This window comes from Cupressus sempervirens, chromosome 8 (genome assembly GCF_028749045.1).
Source record: "Cupressus sempervirens isolate cs-2001-9-10 chromosome 8, ASM2874904v1, whole genome shotgun sequence".
Taxonomy (NCBI): Eukaryota; Viridiplantae; Streptophyta; class Pinopsida; order Cupressales; family Cupressaceae; genus Cupressus; species Cupressus sempervirens.
This window is the reverse complement of record NC_143125.1, coordinates 211,947,949-211,968,070: the sequence shown is the minus strand read 5'-3', so window position 1 is coordinate 211,968,070 and position 20,122 is coordinate 211,947,949.

The following is a 20,122-nucleotide window of genomic DNA, read 5'->3' as shown; positions in this document are numbered from 1 at the left end:
ATAGTGGAAGGAGCTCCAAACCTAGATACAATTCCATCAAGGAATTCAACAACTAATGGCTCTGTAGCATCCTTCAAGGCAACTGCCTCCGTCCACCTAGTGAAATAATTGGTAGCAGCCAAGATCCATTTGTGACCTGCACTAGATGGAGGATTAATGGGGCCTATAAAATCCAGCCCCCACTTGGTGAAGGGTTGATCCACCTGAATAGGATGAAGAGGAAGAGCTACAAGTTTCTGTTTACCTGAGAAAAAGGCACATCTCTCACATTTTCTCACATACCTATGACAATCATGAAACAAGGATGGCTAGTACTAACCAGCCCTCATGATCTTCATGGCAGTTGTTCTTGCAGAGAAGTGGCCACCATCAAGGCCATCATGGAGTTCTTTAATCATCCTTTCAGCCTGATCCTCTTCAACACATCTCAACTGGGTCCCATTAAAATCCCTCCTGAATAGGATATCATCAATCACAACATAGGGAATGGATTGCAGTCTATATTGTCTTCTCTTGGCTCTGTCCAATCCCTAGGGGTATCCATTCCCTGATAAAATGTTCTTCATGTCATCCATCCAGCTTCTTGGGGCATTAACATTTCTTTCCTCCTGCTGCTCCGCAATTATCATAGTAGTCCCTTCATCGGAATCCTGACCTAATAACATTTCTTTGCATAATCCTCTCCCTCTTACCAATTTGGTAATCTAAATATCAACATCATATTCCATTACTCTAGTGATCCATCCAGCTCTCTTTTCACTGATGTCCTTGCTTAACAGGAAGTCTTTTACACTCGCATGGGGCACCAACAAATGGATCCTATTGTGGGATAAGAGTTGTCTAAATTTCTTCAAGGCTCTAATGACTGCAAGGGCTTGCTTCTCAACAAAGCTATACTTATCTTCATACTCCTTGAGTCCTTCACTAAAGAAGGCTATGGGCTGCTCCTCATTGTTGTCATTTGTCTGATTCAAGATAGCAGAAACACTTGACTCACCACCTAAAGTGTAGAGGATGAAATCTTTCTCAAAATTTGGGTTCATGAGAGTGGGGGCTGAGGCTATGGCTACCTTAATTTCTTCAAAACTCTCCTTCCCCTCCTTGGTCCATGAGAAAACCATATCTTTGTTGAGCATGGTTGGAAGGGGTTTCACCATGGTAGCAAGATTAGGAATAAACCTTCTTACAAAATTTATCCTACCAAGGAAACTTTGCAGCCCCTTCTTGTGTTTAAGGAGAGGAAGGGCAAGTATTGCTTTTGTTCTTTCTGGATCAATGGTCAATCCATCCTTAGATACAATGTGTCCCAATAGTTTTCCTTGGTTTGTAGCAAAGACACACTTGGCTGGGTTGAGCGAAACCCCAAACTCTCTACATCTTAGAAATACCTGTCTCAAATGATCAAGATGATCTTCTACATTCTTGGAATACACAGTTATATCATCAAGGTATACTAAGAAAAATTTGTCAATTAATCTTTTGAAAGCTACCTCCATTGCCTTTTGGAATGTGGCACCTGCATTTGTTAATCCAAATGGCATTTTGCAATAAGAATAGGTGCCCCATTTAGTAGTAAATGCTGTCTTGTATCTATCAGACTCTTTAACCAGCACTTGGTTATAACCAGAGAACCCATCAAGAAAAGAGAATCTCCTTGACCCATTGACCTTGGACAGAATTTTCTCCATAGAAGGGAGAGGATGGTGATCCTTAAGGGAAGCCTGATTAAGATCCCTAAAGTCCACACATAATCTAATTTCTCCATTCTTCTTCCTCACAGGGACAAGGTTAGCTACCCATGATGAATGTTTAATAGGAAAAATTATGTTAGCTTCAATCAACTCGGATACCTCTTTCCTCATCAACGGTTCAATCTTGGGATTCACTGGCCTCTGTTTTTGTCTTACTAGTTTGACCCTATCAACCAAATCTATGGTATGCTGAAACAAACTAGGGTCGAAACCTTTTAAGTCATCATACGTCCAAGCAAATACATCACTAAACTCTTGACATAGATGAATGAAATTTTCTTGCTCGGCTTCAGAACATACCTTTCCCATGTTAAGAGATTTTCCATCAGTAATAGTAACTGGGGCATGATCATCCTTTTCTGCAGCTAGATTCATTCCTTTATCCCTTGACTGATCATCCAGATTAAAGACACTCTCCAAGGTAATGAGACCCTTGGGCAGCTTGTTGGAACTGAGATGAATGATCTGATCACCATACTGATCTTGTAGTATTGACTGATTTCTTTCTGAAAATTCTGCTTCATTCTACAAGAAACTCACAATCTGCTCATCGAACTCAAACACTTGCCAATAAGTGTTATTATCAGGAATAGAAGGCCTTACTACCGCCCCTATTTGTTGCCTCTTCTCTTCCTCAAGATTCCTTGGCACATCATAAGATGCTCTCACTGCTGCAAGTCTATCAGCATATTTATTTTCTCTCCTAAGAATGCTCCGAATATTAAATGCTTGGAAACCCTCAAGCAAATCCCAGACTCTATGTTTATAAGACTTGAGTAGGCCATTTTTGGTGATATTCTAATTTCTCACTTAGTTCACTACCAAATCACTGTCCCCATATACTTTCAAGGCTTGAATTCCCCTCTTTTGGGCAAGTAGGAGACCTTGGATCAAAGATTCATACTCGGCCACATTATTGGTACAACTGAATTGGAGTCTAAAAGAGAAATAATATCTTATTTGTGTAGGAGATATCAACATAACACCAGCCCCTGATCCATTTCTATTCCTTGAGCCATCAAAGTACATACTCCATACTCCATTTATGTCATCATTAGTCCTAACAAGGTCAGGAACTTGAACCTCTTTCTCTATTATGCAATATGTACTAAGTCCTATCTCAAGAGTTTTTGACATAGGCTCAAACTGAAATGTATTTGCCCACTCATCTAAGAAGAAATCAGGAATCTCTGCTATGGAAGTGACAGGCTCGTTTACTATGTTATTTTTGTCCATCTCTAGAATAGGGAAATTCATATTGATGAAGTTGGGAGTGTAGGGTTCAGTGTGATGAAGGGCTTGAGGTTCTTCTCTTATTGAAGCATTGGCCCCATATCTAGTCTTAAATGACATATAAGACCAATCAACAGATATGAATCCACCAATTTGAGTAGTGAAGTCTCTTGAAAGACAGATGGCAAAATAGGGCTTGACCTCAGCAACAGATATGTCTTGAATCACAGTACAACCAGGGCATGCATGTAGGGCCATTTCCACACTTCTAAGGATGCCTACAGTTTTGACAGTACTCCCATCTAGTTGTAACACATCCCTAACAATGGGCTCATATTTCATCCCTAAAGCATCAGCAACACACCTAGGCATTACTGAGCTACTAGCCCCTGAATCTATCATGAAATTATGGACTAATTTTCCCCCTATAATCAGAGAAACATAAAATGGAGAGGTCTAACCTTTTTACTTGTCTCCACATCTCCTACTGTTTGTACTAAACTAGTGGCACTCTCCATGGTAGATGACTGATCCTTGGGTTCAATCCTTTCCAATTCTTGCTGCAACATCTTCCTCTGCATTGGTATGGTAGCAACAACATCCCACATGGAAATGTTTACATTGGTCTTGTTCATTTTCTCTACCACACTCAATGGTGCGTTAGGAATTTTGGTAGAAACTTTGGGAGCTGCACTCATGAGAGGTTGAGATGGAGCAACATAGGGATCACTTGCATTCTCCTCTCTTGGACCTTGCCTTTGCTGTTGTGAAGTGTTTGTTTGCTCATTTTTTGTCTGTGTGTTAGGTGTAACACTTGAAGTTGAGGCCTGCTTAGGAGAAGGAGGAGCAGCATGTTCCATAGCTCTCTTCTTACTTCTTGTGTTATGAGCAACAGAATCCTGGTTTAGATTACAATGCTCCTCCATCTGGTGATTCATGAAAGAGAAATCACCTTGCCTTTGGATATATGAGGCCTCCTTGGTATGATCTTCCTTGTATGGTTGCTTTACTGTAGGCTCCTGGACAGTTAAGGCCAAATAAGATTCTGCCTTTTGACACATGCAATAGGTATAAGAATAGTTGCAAGAAGGACAAAAATCTTGATCTTGGGCCAAGTTATTTTGAGGGACTATAACTCTGTTCTGATTTGAGCTTGAAGCAGAAGCATGACTATTCTGCCTATTCTGATCAAAAGAGCTATTCCACTGATTAGGAGGCCTACCACCACTTGGAGCCTGATATTGTAATTGGGGAGGCTTGCCACTTTGGGCTTGCTGCCTTTCTAAGGCCACCACCTTGTTACTCATCTTTTGTATTAGAGAAAATCTATCCTCTAATCTCTTCCCTTGGTCCTTCAACTCCCTCCCCTGCTCTTGTAATTTTTTATCCAGGGCCTTCTCTCTTTTATTTGTGTTCAGCACTAGACCTTGGAGCATTTCCTTGAGTTCATCTATTCCATTTGAGGATGTGGAAGCTTGGGGAATTAGAGTAAGGGCTTGTAATGTAGGAATTGTAGGAAGGGGAGCTATTACTGGTTGGTGGTTGGGGACATCTGGAAAGAAGGGCATAGGAGGTCTTGGATCCAACTTTCCTCCTTGTATTAGGATGTTCTCAACTTTTATGGCTGTCTCATAAGCATTCGGTAATGTATCTCCCCCCATATTTTGGATTGTAGTGGCAATGTCACTGTTGAAAGCTCTGAGGTAATGCAAGAAAGCATTACCAGGGGTAGGTTTTACTATAGTAGGTATTCTATCCCATGTCTTTTGGAATATGTAGTTAAAATCAGTCATACATTCAAGGGGGGCTCTTTTTATTGTAGTCAATTGATCTAATAGTGACAAATGGTCACTCTTATCCTCAAAATGTTTGCATAATCTTGCTCCTAGTCCATCCCAATCAGTTATGGAACCATGAGCTAAGCCTCTATACCACTGTAATGGTTTTCCTTTTAAAGATGAGGCTAGAAGTCTGACAGCAACATCATCCTCTATAATACCATGAATATTACAGACATTTGCTACCTCTTGGATATGCTCTAAAGGGGAAATAGAAGTTTCACCAGTAAAATTAGGTATACTTTTTAGTGCAGATACTGGTATATCATGTCTTTGGGCTAACAATAGAGGAATTCCACCGTTAAAGGTGGCAAAAACATGAACTCTTGGCTATGCCATATAAACAAGTGTTCTATTGATGAGTGTTGATGGCAATCTAGGCTGAGTTCGAATAGTAGGGGGAGTAGAGACAGATCTTACAAGTATATCAACTATTATTCTACCCCTAACTGGTGATAATGAAGTTCTAGTCCTTCTTCTCCTAGGATTTGAAAGAGAAAGCTCTTGATATTGAAATTTACCTCTAGAAGACGCCCTTGTTTCAGTCCTAGGAATGAATTGCTGCAAACTTGGTCTCAAACTAGACTTTTTGATGTTCAGAGTCACCAAGTACTTGAAGAATCAGCCTCTTGAAGGCTTGAAAACTGAAGCCAGCACTACTTCTTCAGCATTTATCTCTAGAATTCTTTCTTCTTGACACTAGTAGACTTGAAATCTTCTGATATAAGGCCCACCGGGCATGCCAAAAACTGTTGTCACTTAGCTTTACACCCTTGTCCAAGGCCTATGCATGAGGACAACCTAGTGAAACATGGAAACAACCTCCAAACTATGGGACTTGAACTACGAGGTTGAGTCTCAGGAGAAGGCCAACTTCCTCTTACTGTCAAGGCGCACCTATCTATTCTCAGAAGAAAAAGGGAGAAAGAGAGCACTAAAGCAAATCTACCTAGTCTAATCCAAGGTGGTGATGCACCAAAACAGAGTGTTCAGACTCATTCCTGCCCATATATGCACTACAGAACTAGGGTAACATCAAAAAGTCATACATGTCCAGACTTATATCAATCAATAATCACATACAGATCAGGAAACCAACTAAATGACACCAGGAAAAGAAGATTTCACTTGTATATTATTCAATAGGCCAAAGATAGATACAGTATGTGGACCACTAATCTCAATAATGCATCAATGAGAGGCAAAATTAAGCACATACACATTGACTACTGAAAAGAATGACACAGGATGCTATGTAGCTCAAAGACATAGGGATTCTACACTGCAAGTCTGCAAGCAGTAGCAGAGAAAATCAGGAAGAGTCCATTGGGAACAAATCACAAAATTGCCTTTATAGATCAGGCATAACTTGAAGATTTCTGCGTTACATTTACTTCCTACCTACTGGCATTGAACCCCAAAATATCTGATCAAAGATCACACTCGAGCATGATTCTGAAGTACCAAATCAAATATTCGACTGAAAGAATGCCTCGAGTAGACAGAGTGGCGCCAATGAATGATACTGACATAGTAGATGGATCGACTGGGACGGTGGAGTGTTTCCCTATGCCTAGCATTCATTCTTGGTAGGTCAAAAATGATCACGAAGATCAAATTGCAAGATAACATCGATCATCTTCATTTTTTGATTCATGAATCAGCCTAGTCAAAAGGTCAACTAGGCTCCTTACGCATCGACTAGGCCATGCGGGCCAACTATATTTCTTTATTTTGCCACCTGAGGAAGTCCTCCCATGGTTGACCTTCCGTCATTGAGCTACTATGCCACCCCTCAGACGGTTATCACTAACTATGACGGTTATATTATTTGCCAGCCAACCGTCAATCTTGATCGGGCCAATAGGACACGTGTCATCCAGGCGCGTTGTCACTAACACTATCTCTCGAGCAGTTCTTCATAGTGCAATGGTGCCCACCGCAGAATGCTCTCCATCTGACGACCAGAATCGCCTCGTACTGCCCTGCACTGTTCCTATTCCGGGCCCATCACATTTGGTGCCACCTTGGCAACCGATCTTCGTCTGAATGACATATGGCAATAGCTCAGTGATCCATCCTAGCGAGACTTGACCCCACCGACACGTGGCAATAGGGCGCCATGTCGCTATACTAAAAATCTTGCAGCTTCACCAAGGCAACATGGCACTGTCGTTGATCTATTCTAATCTGACAGTCGCAAAACCTGACCTCTCGTGACCCTCCTTCTTTTATGATTCATCAGGCCCGTCGAAATGTGGCGTCAGTTTATTGGTCTGTCAATCACCCTGAATCTAATCGCATATGGTGGCATGGAATACGGTCCCGCTAGGACACGTGGCACAAGGGCACCAAGTCACCAATGTTATCTACCGAGCTGTTCTCGATAGCGAGACAACGCCAGTTGTAGATCTCCATGGATCCAACGATCGTGAAGACTCGCCATTCCTCCCAAAACTATTGGGCTTGCTGAATGCGTGTAATCATTTGATTCATTCTCCTGACGTCGATTGGTAAGACCTGACTCCTGCCGACACTTGGCGGATGGTCGCTATGTCGCCATGTTAAAACCCGTGCATCTCTACCATAGCGAGATGGCACCATCCATTGATCTGAATCGATCTGACAGTGTGCAAGGAAGATCATTCCCCTCAGCATATCGATGAATAAGAACTGACCACGTATCAATGGTCTGACTAGTCCTTGCTGACATCCTTGGACCCACAAGGACACGTGTCCTTCAGGCACAATGTTATTAACATAAGACTTACGCAGCTCTTCGATAGCGCGATGGTGCTTGCCGTCGATCGGCCCTGATCTGATGGTGGAGATCTTACCTTTCCATGTACTGATGACGTTGACTGAACTCTGACTTGGGGGACGTGGTCGATCTTTATTGGCCCAATGAAACAACTGCTGGCAACCCAAGACAGCATGCTCTGAGATTTACACATGTTTTCATCTGATTCATTATCCTGACGTCGATTGGCGAGACTTGATCCCACCGACATGTGGCAGATGGCCGCTATGTCGGCATAATAAAATCCGTGCATCTTTGCCATAGCTAGATGGCGCCATCCGTTGATGCAATCCAATCTGACGGTGGAGATCATAGACCCTGATTGTGTGAGCCGTGCTGACAAAAATTTTGGCCTGGTTACACGTGGTTCCTTTTGATTTGCCATCTGGAACACCTGATCACGTCGGTCGTTGAAACTTGTTGCCATTACCATTTTTGCCAGGTACTATGTCGCTATTGAGATTTTTTGGCTGATATGCGATAGCGACATAGCGGACAAGGCACCGTGGAACTTTTTCGACTCGCCGAACGCTGGACCCACCTCTGCAACGTGTCCTCAGGGCATCATTGCGCTATTATAAATATTGTGCATTTTCTTTATAGCACGATGGCGCCAACTGTCGGTCTGCTCAGATCTGACGGCCAGAAAACTCGCGGGTCGTAGCATTAAAATATCAACTCTAAGACTAACCATTGAATGAGCTGTGCGTTCAAATTTAAATCCTTGGTGGTAAAACCAAAGGTAACAATTCCTCTTTAAGAAATGCTACCCACATCATTCTAGTGAAATCATCAACAAAAATCATAAAATACCTTTCACCATAGAATCCTCTAGTTCTTGCAGAACCACTTGAATTTGTGTGAAAAAATCTCCAACTTCTCCATGGTAGTGAACTTCTTACTAGGAAAAGGAACTTTCTTCTGCTTAGCCAAAATACATTCCTTGCATACAACATTAGTAGGCTTAACAATCTTAGGCAGATCTCTCTATACAAATGTTCTACTAACTTTCACAATATTATGAAAGTTTTTATGACAAAAATTTTCTTTTCCATAACCAACTGTTATCATTTTTTTCTACTAAACATGTCATCTTAGTAGGATTCAATTGAAATACATTACCTCTGGATCTAATGCTAGTTCCAACTAGCTTACCATCTCTATCTTTGATTGTCTAGGTCTTCTAAGTAAACTAAAACTAATAACCTTTGTCCACCAACTATCTAACACTCAACAAGTCATGCTTTAATCCATCAATAAAATAGACATTAGTAGTGTTAGTTATACCATCAAGAGTAACAACTTGAATTTTTACCAACTGTAACAATTCCTCCATCATGATTTTTGAACTTAACAAACTTATTCATATCACCAATCATGTGATGTGAACAACCATTGTCAATTATCCAATTTGATTTATTTTCCACTTGGGTAACTAGAGCTCTTTCTTCTCTAATTTCTCTGTCAAGATCATCTTCCATGATAGCCACAAATCCTAATTCATCATCACTTTCACTCTGACCTTTTTCATCAAATTCTTCATCCTCATTTGCATATAAACAATTTATATCTCTGTCTCTTCTAGGATTAAACTTTCCTTCATACATTTTCTCTCTCTTGGGAAATTTAGATGCATAATGACCAAATTCATTAAAAGTTCAACATTTAAAGATTTTCTTACCATCTTTTTATCTTCTCACCAAAAGGGCTATTCCTTCCTCTATCTTCTTGTCCTCATCAGCTCTTCTTTTGCTAGAAAAATCTCTGAGTGATTGCACTCCTTGTAAAATTAGGTTGAATGTTTAGGGCACGAAAGGCTATTTTGACTCTTGCAAGTTCACCAAACTGTCTCATATTTTCTTTTTTTGATTCTAATCTACCCAGTAAGGTTTCCTTGGTGAAGTCCTTAGTTGAGGTTATCACTAGCTGTATCATTTGCGCAATTATCTTGAAAGGTGGTGACAAAATTCTCAAAATCTTCCATGTGATCAAATTCCTACAACCATTTCTGATATTCTACCAATATAACTTCTTATAGATTTATCTTCCATCATCTTAGCATCTTGATATGCACATATCCAACTTTGTAACCTCATTCTTTCAGTGTGGGCATCACCTTCAAAAATAGATTCTAATGCTTTCTAAATTTCATGAGATGTTTTGAGTGACTCTACCTGATTGTATTCTTTCTCTAGAAGGGTTGATAATAGAGCTTCTCTTGCTCTCATGTTACACATGAAAAAATCTCTTTCTTCCTCACTGCAATCTTCTAGCTTTGATTCTTCAATAATTTTCTTCTTTCCCTTTGTCAAGATCCAATATCCTAGACCCATGCACAATAGATGAGTCTTCATCTTCTCCTACCATCTTTCATAGTTGGCCCTATCAAATCTAGGACTATCCTTTATGAAAACATTTTCCATTGATCTCCCAAAGATTTTAAGCTTATCCTTCAATGACCTGAAGCTCTATTACCAATCATTAGAATATATAGTCTACTCATATAACTTTGGAGGAGTGAGGGGGGTGTGATTCAAGTATATGAATAATATCACCAATTTAAAAACTTTAAACAATCTTTAACCATATGAGTAATGTAAAATGAAACCACAAAAATATACTCATACACAATAACACTAGATATGTTAACTAGGGAAACCCTTAAGTAGAGGGAAAGCCTTGGTGGGGATGGTACCCACAAGATGATGTACTAATATAAATATTCATTTTTAGATGATAGAACCTATTGTCACTTAGTATTGTCACTTAGGTTTGCACCCTTGTCCAAGGCCTATGCATGAGGAAAACCTAGTGAAACATGGAAACAACCTCCAAGCTATGGGACTTGAACTGCGAGGTTGAGTCTCCGGAGAAGGCCGGCTTCCTCTTACTATCAGGGTCCACCTAACTACTCTCGAAGGAAAAGGGGAAGAAGGAGATGTAGAAAACAACTCTACCCTACCTACAATATGGAGGTGATGCACCAAAATAGAGTATTCAGACCCATTTCTGCCCATAAATGCACTACAAAACCAAGATAACATTCAAAGACATACACATTCAGACTTATGTCAATCAGTAACCACATACAGATCAGAGAACTAGGTGAATAACACAAGGAAAAGAGTTTCACTTATAAGTTATCTAGTAGGCCAAGAATAGATACAGTATGCCAGTCACAGATCTCAACAGTACAACAATGAGAGGCAAGATGAACGCACATGCACATCGATGGCTGAAGGAGATGATACAGAATGTTATACATTTCAGAGACATAGGGAATTTTACACTGCAAACTTGCGAGCAGTAGCAAAGAATAATAGAGAAGGGTCCCTCTAGAAAGATTACAAAATTGCCTTTATAGTTCAGGCATAACTGAGGAAAATGATTTTGCATTAACTGCTCAACTACTGCTATTGAACCCCCAAAAATATCTGATCAAAAATCACACTCGAGCATGGTTCTGAAGTACAAAATCAGATATTCAACTAAAGGGATGCCTTGAGTAGATAGAAGTAGCACCAATGAATAATCCTAACATAGTAGATGGATCGACTAAGACAATGGAGTGTTTCCTTTATGTTTTGCATTCATCTCTGATAGGTCGAGATCGATCATGAAGATCAGATCACTAGACAAAATTGATTATCTTCATTTTTTGGTTCATGAATCAGCCTAGCCTTACAACCAACTGGGCCATGTGGGCCAATCACCTTTCTTTATTTCGCTAACCATGCTACCTTTGAACTATTGTCACTAACTATGATGGTTATACTATCTGCCAACTGACCGTCAATCTTGATCGGGCCACTAGACACGTGTTAACAAGGCACTATGTCGCCAACATAAACCTTGCACATCTTCGCCATAGCGCGATGGCGCCTACCATCGATCAGCCTAGATTCGACGATGGTGAAGACTCGTCATACTCCACACTGTCCTTACCTCGGGCCCATCATATTTGGTGCCACCTCTGCAACTGCTATCATATCCAACTGACATTTTGCAACATTTCGGCGATCGCACCCTAGTGAGACCTGACCCCACCGACCCGTGGCGAAAGGGCACCATGTCCCTATGCTAAAGATCATGCAGCTTCACCATGGTGACATGGCACCTGCTATTGATCTTCTCTAATCTAATAGTCACGAAGACCCAGCTTCCTGCGACCTTCCTCCCCCGTAATTTGCTGGGCCTATGGTACATGTGGCACTTCCCTGTTGGTCTATCAATCATTTAATCCCTACTGCGCTGGTGGCATGAAATATGGTCCCACCAGGACACGTGGCACCTAGGTGCTATGTCGTTGATGTTATCTCCCGAGCAGCTTTTGATGGCGGGATAGTGCCAGCTGTAGATCTCTACAGATTTGATGATCGTGAAGACTCGTCTCTTGATTGTGCTAGCTAAACTAAAGATCTAGCGCATGTGGCTCCCTCTAATTTGCCACCGTGACACCGAAATCTGCCAACTAGGCAGATGAAGTACTTGATGTGACCCAATCGCTTGCCTGAAACCTTGCCATTTATCTTCTTCGACCCCCCAAACCTTGCCACCAAACACGCTGACTCACCGTTGTCGGCACACCTTTCTGACGGGCGCTATGTCGCCATGGGAATTTCTCGGCCAATGCATGATAGCGAAATAGTGCCTACGATGCCGCAGAACATTTCTGACCCATCCTCCGTTGTAGCCCGCTGTTGGACCCACCAGACACGTGTTTTCCCAATGCTATGTCATGAACGTAAACTTCATGCAAGTTTTGATGGTGAGATAGTGCCAGCCGTAGATCTGACTTAGATGTAACGATAGAGAACTTTGCGGGCCATTTGAACTTTTACAAGGTTTGAACTTTGGCATTAATATAATATTTTTGTGGGCATTTGAATATGGGTATTTTGAAGGTGGGAAGGGCAATACGAATTACAAATTCTGGCAGGAAATTAAAGATATAACATTTTTGGCGACTTGCAGGGGGCATGAGCCTGCTTGATGCATGACCAGTGCCTGTAAACAATCCATTGGGCTATGGAGTCAAAAATGGGTCTGAAAGGTACAAATCTAAGAACTGTAAAACCCTAACCCTTCTGCAAGGAAATCAAAACATTAAAATCCCTAGATCTTCCTTTGTAACTGAAACAAAACAAAACTTCCTCTGCAACCCGAGACGCCTCAAAATTTGCTACCTCATAGGGAGACGGCTGTGCCCGTGCACTTCGTGAAAAGCAAGAAAAAATAGAAAGAACTAAACTACTAATGTACATGGTTTTTTACAATTTCATCAGAAGCAAGACTTAAGATGGATCCCATTAACTAGAATGGGCAGTATTTTGCCATTTGGCCTACTCAGCTGAAATGCATTGGCCTGCTTGCAACTGGAGATTAGGTAAGGGCCACTCCACAATGCATCAAACTTAGAATGTCTTCCTGGTTTTGCCCTATCAGCATCCCATTTCAGAACTAGATCCCCCTCTTTGAAAGTCTTATCCTTGGCCCTCTTGTCAAAGTTCCCTTTCACCTGTTGCTAATGTAACTCCAGGGTCTTCATAGCTTTATCTCTTTTTTCCTCTAGCTCCATCAGCTCTGCCATTCTTACTGACATGGCACTATCTTCAATCAATTCTAGCTAATGAGCTAACTCCAAGGATGGGAACTCCAATGAGATTGGAAGTCTAGCCTCCCTACCATATACCAGCACAAAAGGTGAATTCTCGATAGATCTCTTGGGTGTTATCCTATCAACCCACAGAGAAGTCTTTAATTTTTTATGCCAGACCCTTTGATTGTCTTCTATTGTCCTCTTCATGATTCTGATTAGATTCTTGTTGGAAGACTCAGCCAAACCATTACCCTAAGGATAGTAATTTGATGATGTGCTCAGGTAGATATTGTGATCCATTGCCCATGCACAAATCTTGGTCCCGACAAAAGACTTGGCATTGTCTGAGATGATGGTAGAAGGAGCACCAAACCTAGATACAATTCCATCAAGGAACTCAACAACTAATGATTCTGTAGCATCCTTCAACGCAACTACCTCTATCCACCTAGTGAAATAATCAGTAGCAGCCAAAATCCATTTATGACCTGCACTAGATGGAGGATTAATGGGGCCTATGAAATCCAACCCCCACTGGGTAAAGGGCTGATCCACCTAAATAGGATGAAGGGGAAGGGCTGCAATTCTCTGTTTGCCTAAGAAGAAAGCACATTTCTCAAATTTTCTCACATATCTATGACAATCATGAAACAAAGATGGCCAGTAATAACCAGCTCTCATGATCTTCATAGCAGTTGTTCTTGCAGAGAAATGGCCGCCATCAGGGCCATCATGAAGTTCTTTAATCATCATTTCAACCTAATCCTCTTCAATGCATCTCAACAGGGTCCCATTAAAATCCCTCTTGAATAGGATACCATCAACTACAACATAGGGAATGGACTACAATCTATATTGTCTTCTTTTAGCTCTGTCCAATCCCTGAGGGTATCCATCCCCTAATAAGAAGCTCTTCATATTATTTATCCAGCTCTTTGGGCCGTTAACATTTCCTTCCTTCTGCTGCTCTGTTAATACCATAGCAGCCTCTTCATCAGAATCCTAACCTGATAAAATTTCTTTTCACAATCCTCTCCCTCTTACCAGCTTGGTAATCTGAATATCAACATCATATTCCATTACCCTAGTGATCCATCTAGCTCTCTTTTCACTGATATCCTTGCTTAACAGAAAATCTTTTGCACTGGCATGGGGCACCAACAAATGGATCCTATTGTGGGATAAGAGGTGCTTGAATTTCTTCAAGGCTCTGATGACTGCAAGGGCTTGCTTCTCAACAAAGCTATACTTATCTTCATATTCTTTGAGCCCTTCACAAAAGAAAGCTATGGGCTGCTCCTCATCCTTGCCATTTGTCTGAGTCAAGACAGCAGAGATACTTGACTCACCACCTAAAGTGTAGAGGATGAAATCTTTCTCAAAATTTGGGTTCATGAGAGTAGGGGCTGAGGCTATGGCTGTCTTGATCTCTTCAAAACTCTCCTTCCCCTCCTTGGTCCATGAGAAGACCATGTCTTTCTTAAGCATTGTTTTAAGAGGTTTCACCATGGTAGCAAGATTAAGGATAAACCTTCTCACAAAGTTTATTCTACCAAGGAAACTTTCCAGCCCCTTCTTGTGTTTAGGAAGAGGAAGGGCAAGTATTGCCTTTGTTCTTTCTAGATCAATGGTTAGACCGTCCTCAGATACAATGTGTCCCAATAATTTTCCTTGGCTTGTAGCAAAGACACACTTGGCTGGGTTGAGGGAAACCCCAAACTCTCTACATCTTAGAAATACCTGCCTTAGATGATCAAAATGATTTTCTACATCTTTTGAATATACAGTTATATCATCAAGGTATACTAAGAAAAATTTATCAATTAATTTTTTGAAGGCCATCTCCATTGCCTTCTGAAATGTGGCCCCTACATTTGTTAGTCCAAATGGCATCTTGTAGTAAGCATAGGTGCCCCATTTAGTAGTAAATGTTGTTTTATGTCTATCAGATTCTTTAACCAACACTTGGTTGTAACCAGAGAATCCATCAAGAAAAGAGAATCTCCTTGACCCACTGACCTTGGATAGAATTTGCTCGATGGAAGGGAGAGGATGGTGATCTTTAAGAGAAGCCTGATTAAGATCCCTAAAGTCCACACACAATCTGATTTCCCCATTCTTCTTCCTTACAGGGAAAAGGTTAGCTACCCATGATGAGTGTTTGACAGGAAATATTATATTGGCCTCTATCAACTTGGATAATTCTTTTCTCATTAGGGGCTCAATCTTAGGATTCACTGGTCTCTATTTTTGCCTTACTGGTTTGGCCTTATCAACTAGATCTATGGTATGCTGAAACAAACTAGGGTCAAACCCTTTTAAGTCATCATATGTCCAAGCAAATACATCATTAAATTCTTCACATAAATGAATGAAGTTTTCTTGCTCAATTTTAGAACATACCTTCCCAATATTCAGAGATTTTCCATTAGCAATTGTAACTAGGGCATAATCATCCTTTTCTGTAGCTAGATTCATTCCTTTGCCTCTTGTTTGATCATCAGGATTAAAAACACTCTCCAAAGTAATGAGACCCATGGGAAACTTGTTAGAACTAAAGTGAATGATCTTATCACCATACTAATCTTGTAGCCTTGACTGGTTTCTATCTAAGAATTCTACCTCATTCTGCAAGAAACTCACAATTTTTTCATCAGAGTCAAACACTTGCCAATGAGTGTTGTTGTCAGGGATGGTAGGCCTCACTACCACCCTAATTTGGTTCTTCTTCTCCTCCTCAAGATTCCCTGGTACATCATAAGCTGCACCCACTGCTACAAGTCTATTAGCATGTTTATTTTCTTTCCTAGGAATGCTCTGAATATTAAATGCATTGAAACCCTCAAGCAAATCCCAGACTCTGTGTTTGTAAGACTTAAGCAGGCCATTTTTGGTGATATTCTGGCCTCTCACCTGATTCACTACCAAGTCACTGTCTCCATATACTTTCAAGGCTTGGATTCCCCTCTTTTGGGCAAGTAAGAGACCTTGAATCAAGGATTCATACTCGGCCACATTATTGGTGCAACTGAATTAGAGCCTAAAGGAGAAGTAATATCTTATTTGTGTGGTAGAGATCAACATAACACCAGCCCTTGATCCATTTCTATTCCTTGAGACATCAAAGTACATACACCATATTCTGCGTATATCATCATTGGTCCTGATTAGATCAGGGACTTGAACATCTTTCTCTATTATGCAATATGTACTAAGGCCTGTCTCAAGAGTTTCTGACATAGGCTCAAACTGACATGTACTAGCCCATTCGTCCAAGAAGAAATTAGGAATCTCTACTATGGAAGTGGTAGGCTCATTTACTATGTCATTTCCATCTGCCTCTAGAATAGGGCAGTTTATGTTGATGAAATTGGGGGTGTAAGATTCAGTGTGATGAAGGGCTTGAGGCTCTGCTCTAATTGAAGCATTGGCTCCATATCTAGTCTTAAATGACATATATGACCAATCAGTAGATATGAATCCACCAATCTAAGTAGTGAAGTCTCTTGAAAGACAGATGGCAAAATAGGGCTTGACTTTAGCAACAGATATATCTTGAATCACAGTACAACTAGGGCATGCATGTAGGGCCATCTCCACATTCCTAAGGATACCTATGGTTTTAACAGTACTACCATCTAGTTCTAACACATCCCTAAAAATGGGCTCATATTTCATTCCTAAAGCATCAGCAACACACCTAGGCATTACTAAGCTACTAGCCCCTGAATCTATCATGCAATTGTGGACTAATTTGCCTCCTATAATTAGGGAAACATAGAATGGAGGTGGTCTAACCTTTTTATTTGTCTCCACATCCCCTGCTGGTTGTACTAGACTTGTGGCATTCTCCATGATAGATGGCTGATCCTTGAGTCCAATCTTCTCTAATTCTTGCTCCAGCATCCTCTTCTGCATTGGTATGGTAGCAACAACATCCCACATAGAGATATTCACATTGGTCTTCTCCATTTGCTCTACCACACTGAAAGGTGCATTAGGAACTTTGGTAGAAACTTTGGGAGCTGCACTTATAAGAGGTTGAGATGGGGCAACATAAGGATCACCTGCATCTTTCTTTCTTGGATCTTGATTTTGCTATTGTGAAGTACTTGTTTGTTCATTTGCTGCTTGTATATGAGATGTAGGACTTGAAGTTGAGGACTTCTTAGGAGAAGGAGGGGCAGCATGTTCCATAACTCTCTTCCTGCTTGTTGTGTTATAAGCAACAAAATCCTGGTTTACATTACAATGCTCCCCAACCTAATGATTCATGAAAGAGAAATCATCACATCCTTGAATATATGATGCCTCCTTGGGATGATCCTCCTTGTATGATTGCTTTGCTACAGGTTCTTGGACAGTTAGGGCCATATAATATTCTGCCTTCTGGCACATGCAATAGGTATAAGAATAGTTGCAAGAAGGACATAAATCTTGATCTTGGGCCAAGTTATTTTGAGGGACTATAGCTCTATTCTGATTTGAGCTTGAAGTAGAAGCATGACTATTTTGCCTACACTAATCAATGGAGCTATTGCACTGATTAGGAAGCCTACCACCACTTGGAGCTTGATATTGCAGCTGGGGAGGCTTGCCACTTTGAGCTTGCTGCCTTTCTAAGGCCACCACCTTCTTACTCATTTTTTTTTGTATCATAGAGAGACTATCCTCTAATCTCTTCCTCTAGTCCTTCAACTCCCTCCACTGCTCTTGCAATTTTTTATCCAGGGTCTTTACTCTTTTATATGTATTCAACACTAGACCTTGAAGCATTTCTTTGAGCTCATCTATCCCATTTCAGGATGTAGAAGCTCGAGGGACTGGAGTAAGGGTTTGTGATGTAGAAGTTGTAGGAAGATGGGCCATTGATGGTTGGCGATTAGGAACATCAGTAAAGAAAGGCATAGGGGGCCTTGGAGCCAATTTTTCTCCTTGTATTAGGATGTTCTCAACTTTTACGGCTATCTCATAAGCATTAGGCAAGGTATCTCCTCCCATAGTTTGGATTGTAGTGGCAATATCACTGTTAAAAGCTCTAAGGTAATGCACGAAGGCATAACTAGGGGTAGGTTTCACTGTAGTAGGTATTCTATCCCATGTCTTTTGGAATCTATAATTAAAATTAGTCATACACTCATGTAGGGCTCTTTTTATTGTAGTCAATTGCTCTAATAGTGACAGATGGTCATTTCTATCCTCAAAATGTTTGCATAATCCTACTCCTAGTTCATCCCAATTAGTTATAGAACTATGAGCTAAGCCTCTATACCATTGTAATGCTTTTCTTTTTAAAGATGAGGCTAGAAGTCTGACAGCAACATCATCCTCTGTAATACCATGAATATTACAGACATTTGCTTCTTCTTGGATATGCTCTAAAGGGGAGATGGAAGTTTCACCAGTAAAATTAGGTATACTTTTTAGTGCAGATACTGGTATATCATGTCTTTGGGCTAACAATAGAGGACTCCCACCATTAAGGGTGGAAAAAGCATGAACTCTTGGCTATGCCATGTAAACAAGTGTTCTATTGATGAGTGTTGATGGAAATCTAGGCTGAGTTTGGATAGTAGGAGGAGTAGAGATAGATCTTACAGGTATATTAACTATTATTCTACCCCTAACTGGTGATAATGAAGTTCTAATCCTCCTGATTCTAGGATTCGAAAGAGAAAGCTCTTGATATTGAAATTTACCTTTAGAAGATGCCCTTGTTTCAGTTCTGGGCATGAATCACTGCAACTTTGGCTTGGAACAAGATTTTTTGATGTTTAGAGTCGCCAAGTACTTTGAAGGATCAGCCTCTTGAAGGCTTGAAAACTAAAACCAGCACTACCTCTTCAGTATTAGTCTCTGAAACTCTTTCTTCTCTCGACACCAGTAGACTTTAAATCTTCAATAGGATTGTCCCACTAGGTATGCCAAAAATTGTTGTCACTTAGGTTTGTACCCTTGTCCAAGGCCTATGCACGAGGACAACCTAGTGAAACATGGAAACAACCTCCAAGCTGTGGGACTTGAACTGCGAGGTTGAGTCTTCGGAGAAGGCCAACTTCCTCTTACTATCAGGGCGCACCTAACTACTCTCGAAAGAAAAGGGGAAGAAGGAGATGCAGAAAAAAAACTCTACCCTACCTAAACTACGGAGGTGATGCACCAAAATAGAGTATTCAGACCCATTTCTGCCCATAAATGCACTAAAAAACCAAGATAACATTCAAAGACATACACACTCAGACTTATGTCAATCAGTAACCACATACAGATCAGAGAACTAGTTGAATAACACAAGGAAAAGAGTTTGACTTATAAATTATCTAGTAGGCCAAGAATAGATACAGTATGCCAGTCATAGATTTCAATAGTACACCAATGAGAGGCAAGATGAATGCGCATGCACATCGATGTCTGAAGAAGATGATACAGAATGTTATACAGTTTAGAGACACAGGGAATTTTACACTGCAAACCTGCGAGCAGTAGTAGAGAATAATAGAGAAGGGTCCCTCTAGAAAGATTACAAAATTGCCTTTATAGTTCAGGCATAACTAAGGAAAATGATTCCGCATTAACTGCTCAACTATTGCTATTGAACCCCCAAAAATATCTGATCAAAGATCACACTCGAGCATGGTTCTGAAGTACAAAATCAAATATTTGACTGAAGGGACACCTCAAGTAGACAAAAGCGGTGCCAATGAATAATCTTGACACAGTAGATGGATCGACTGAGATGGTGGAGTGTTTCCTCTATGTTTCGCATTTATCTATGATAGGTCGAGATTGATCATGAAGATCAGATTGCTCGACAAAATCAATTATCTTCATTTTTTGGTTCATGAATCAGCCTAGCGTTATAGCCAACTGGGCCATGCAGGCCAATCACCTTTCTTTATTT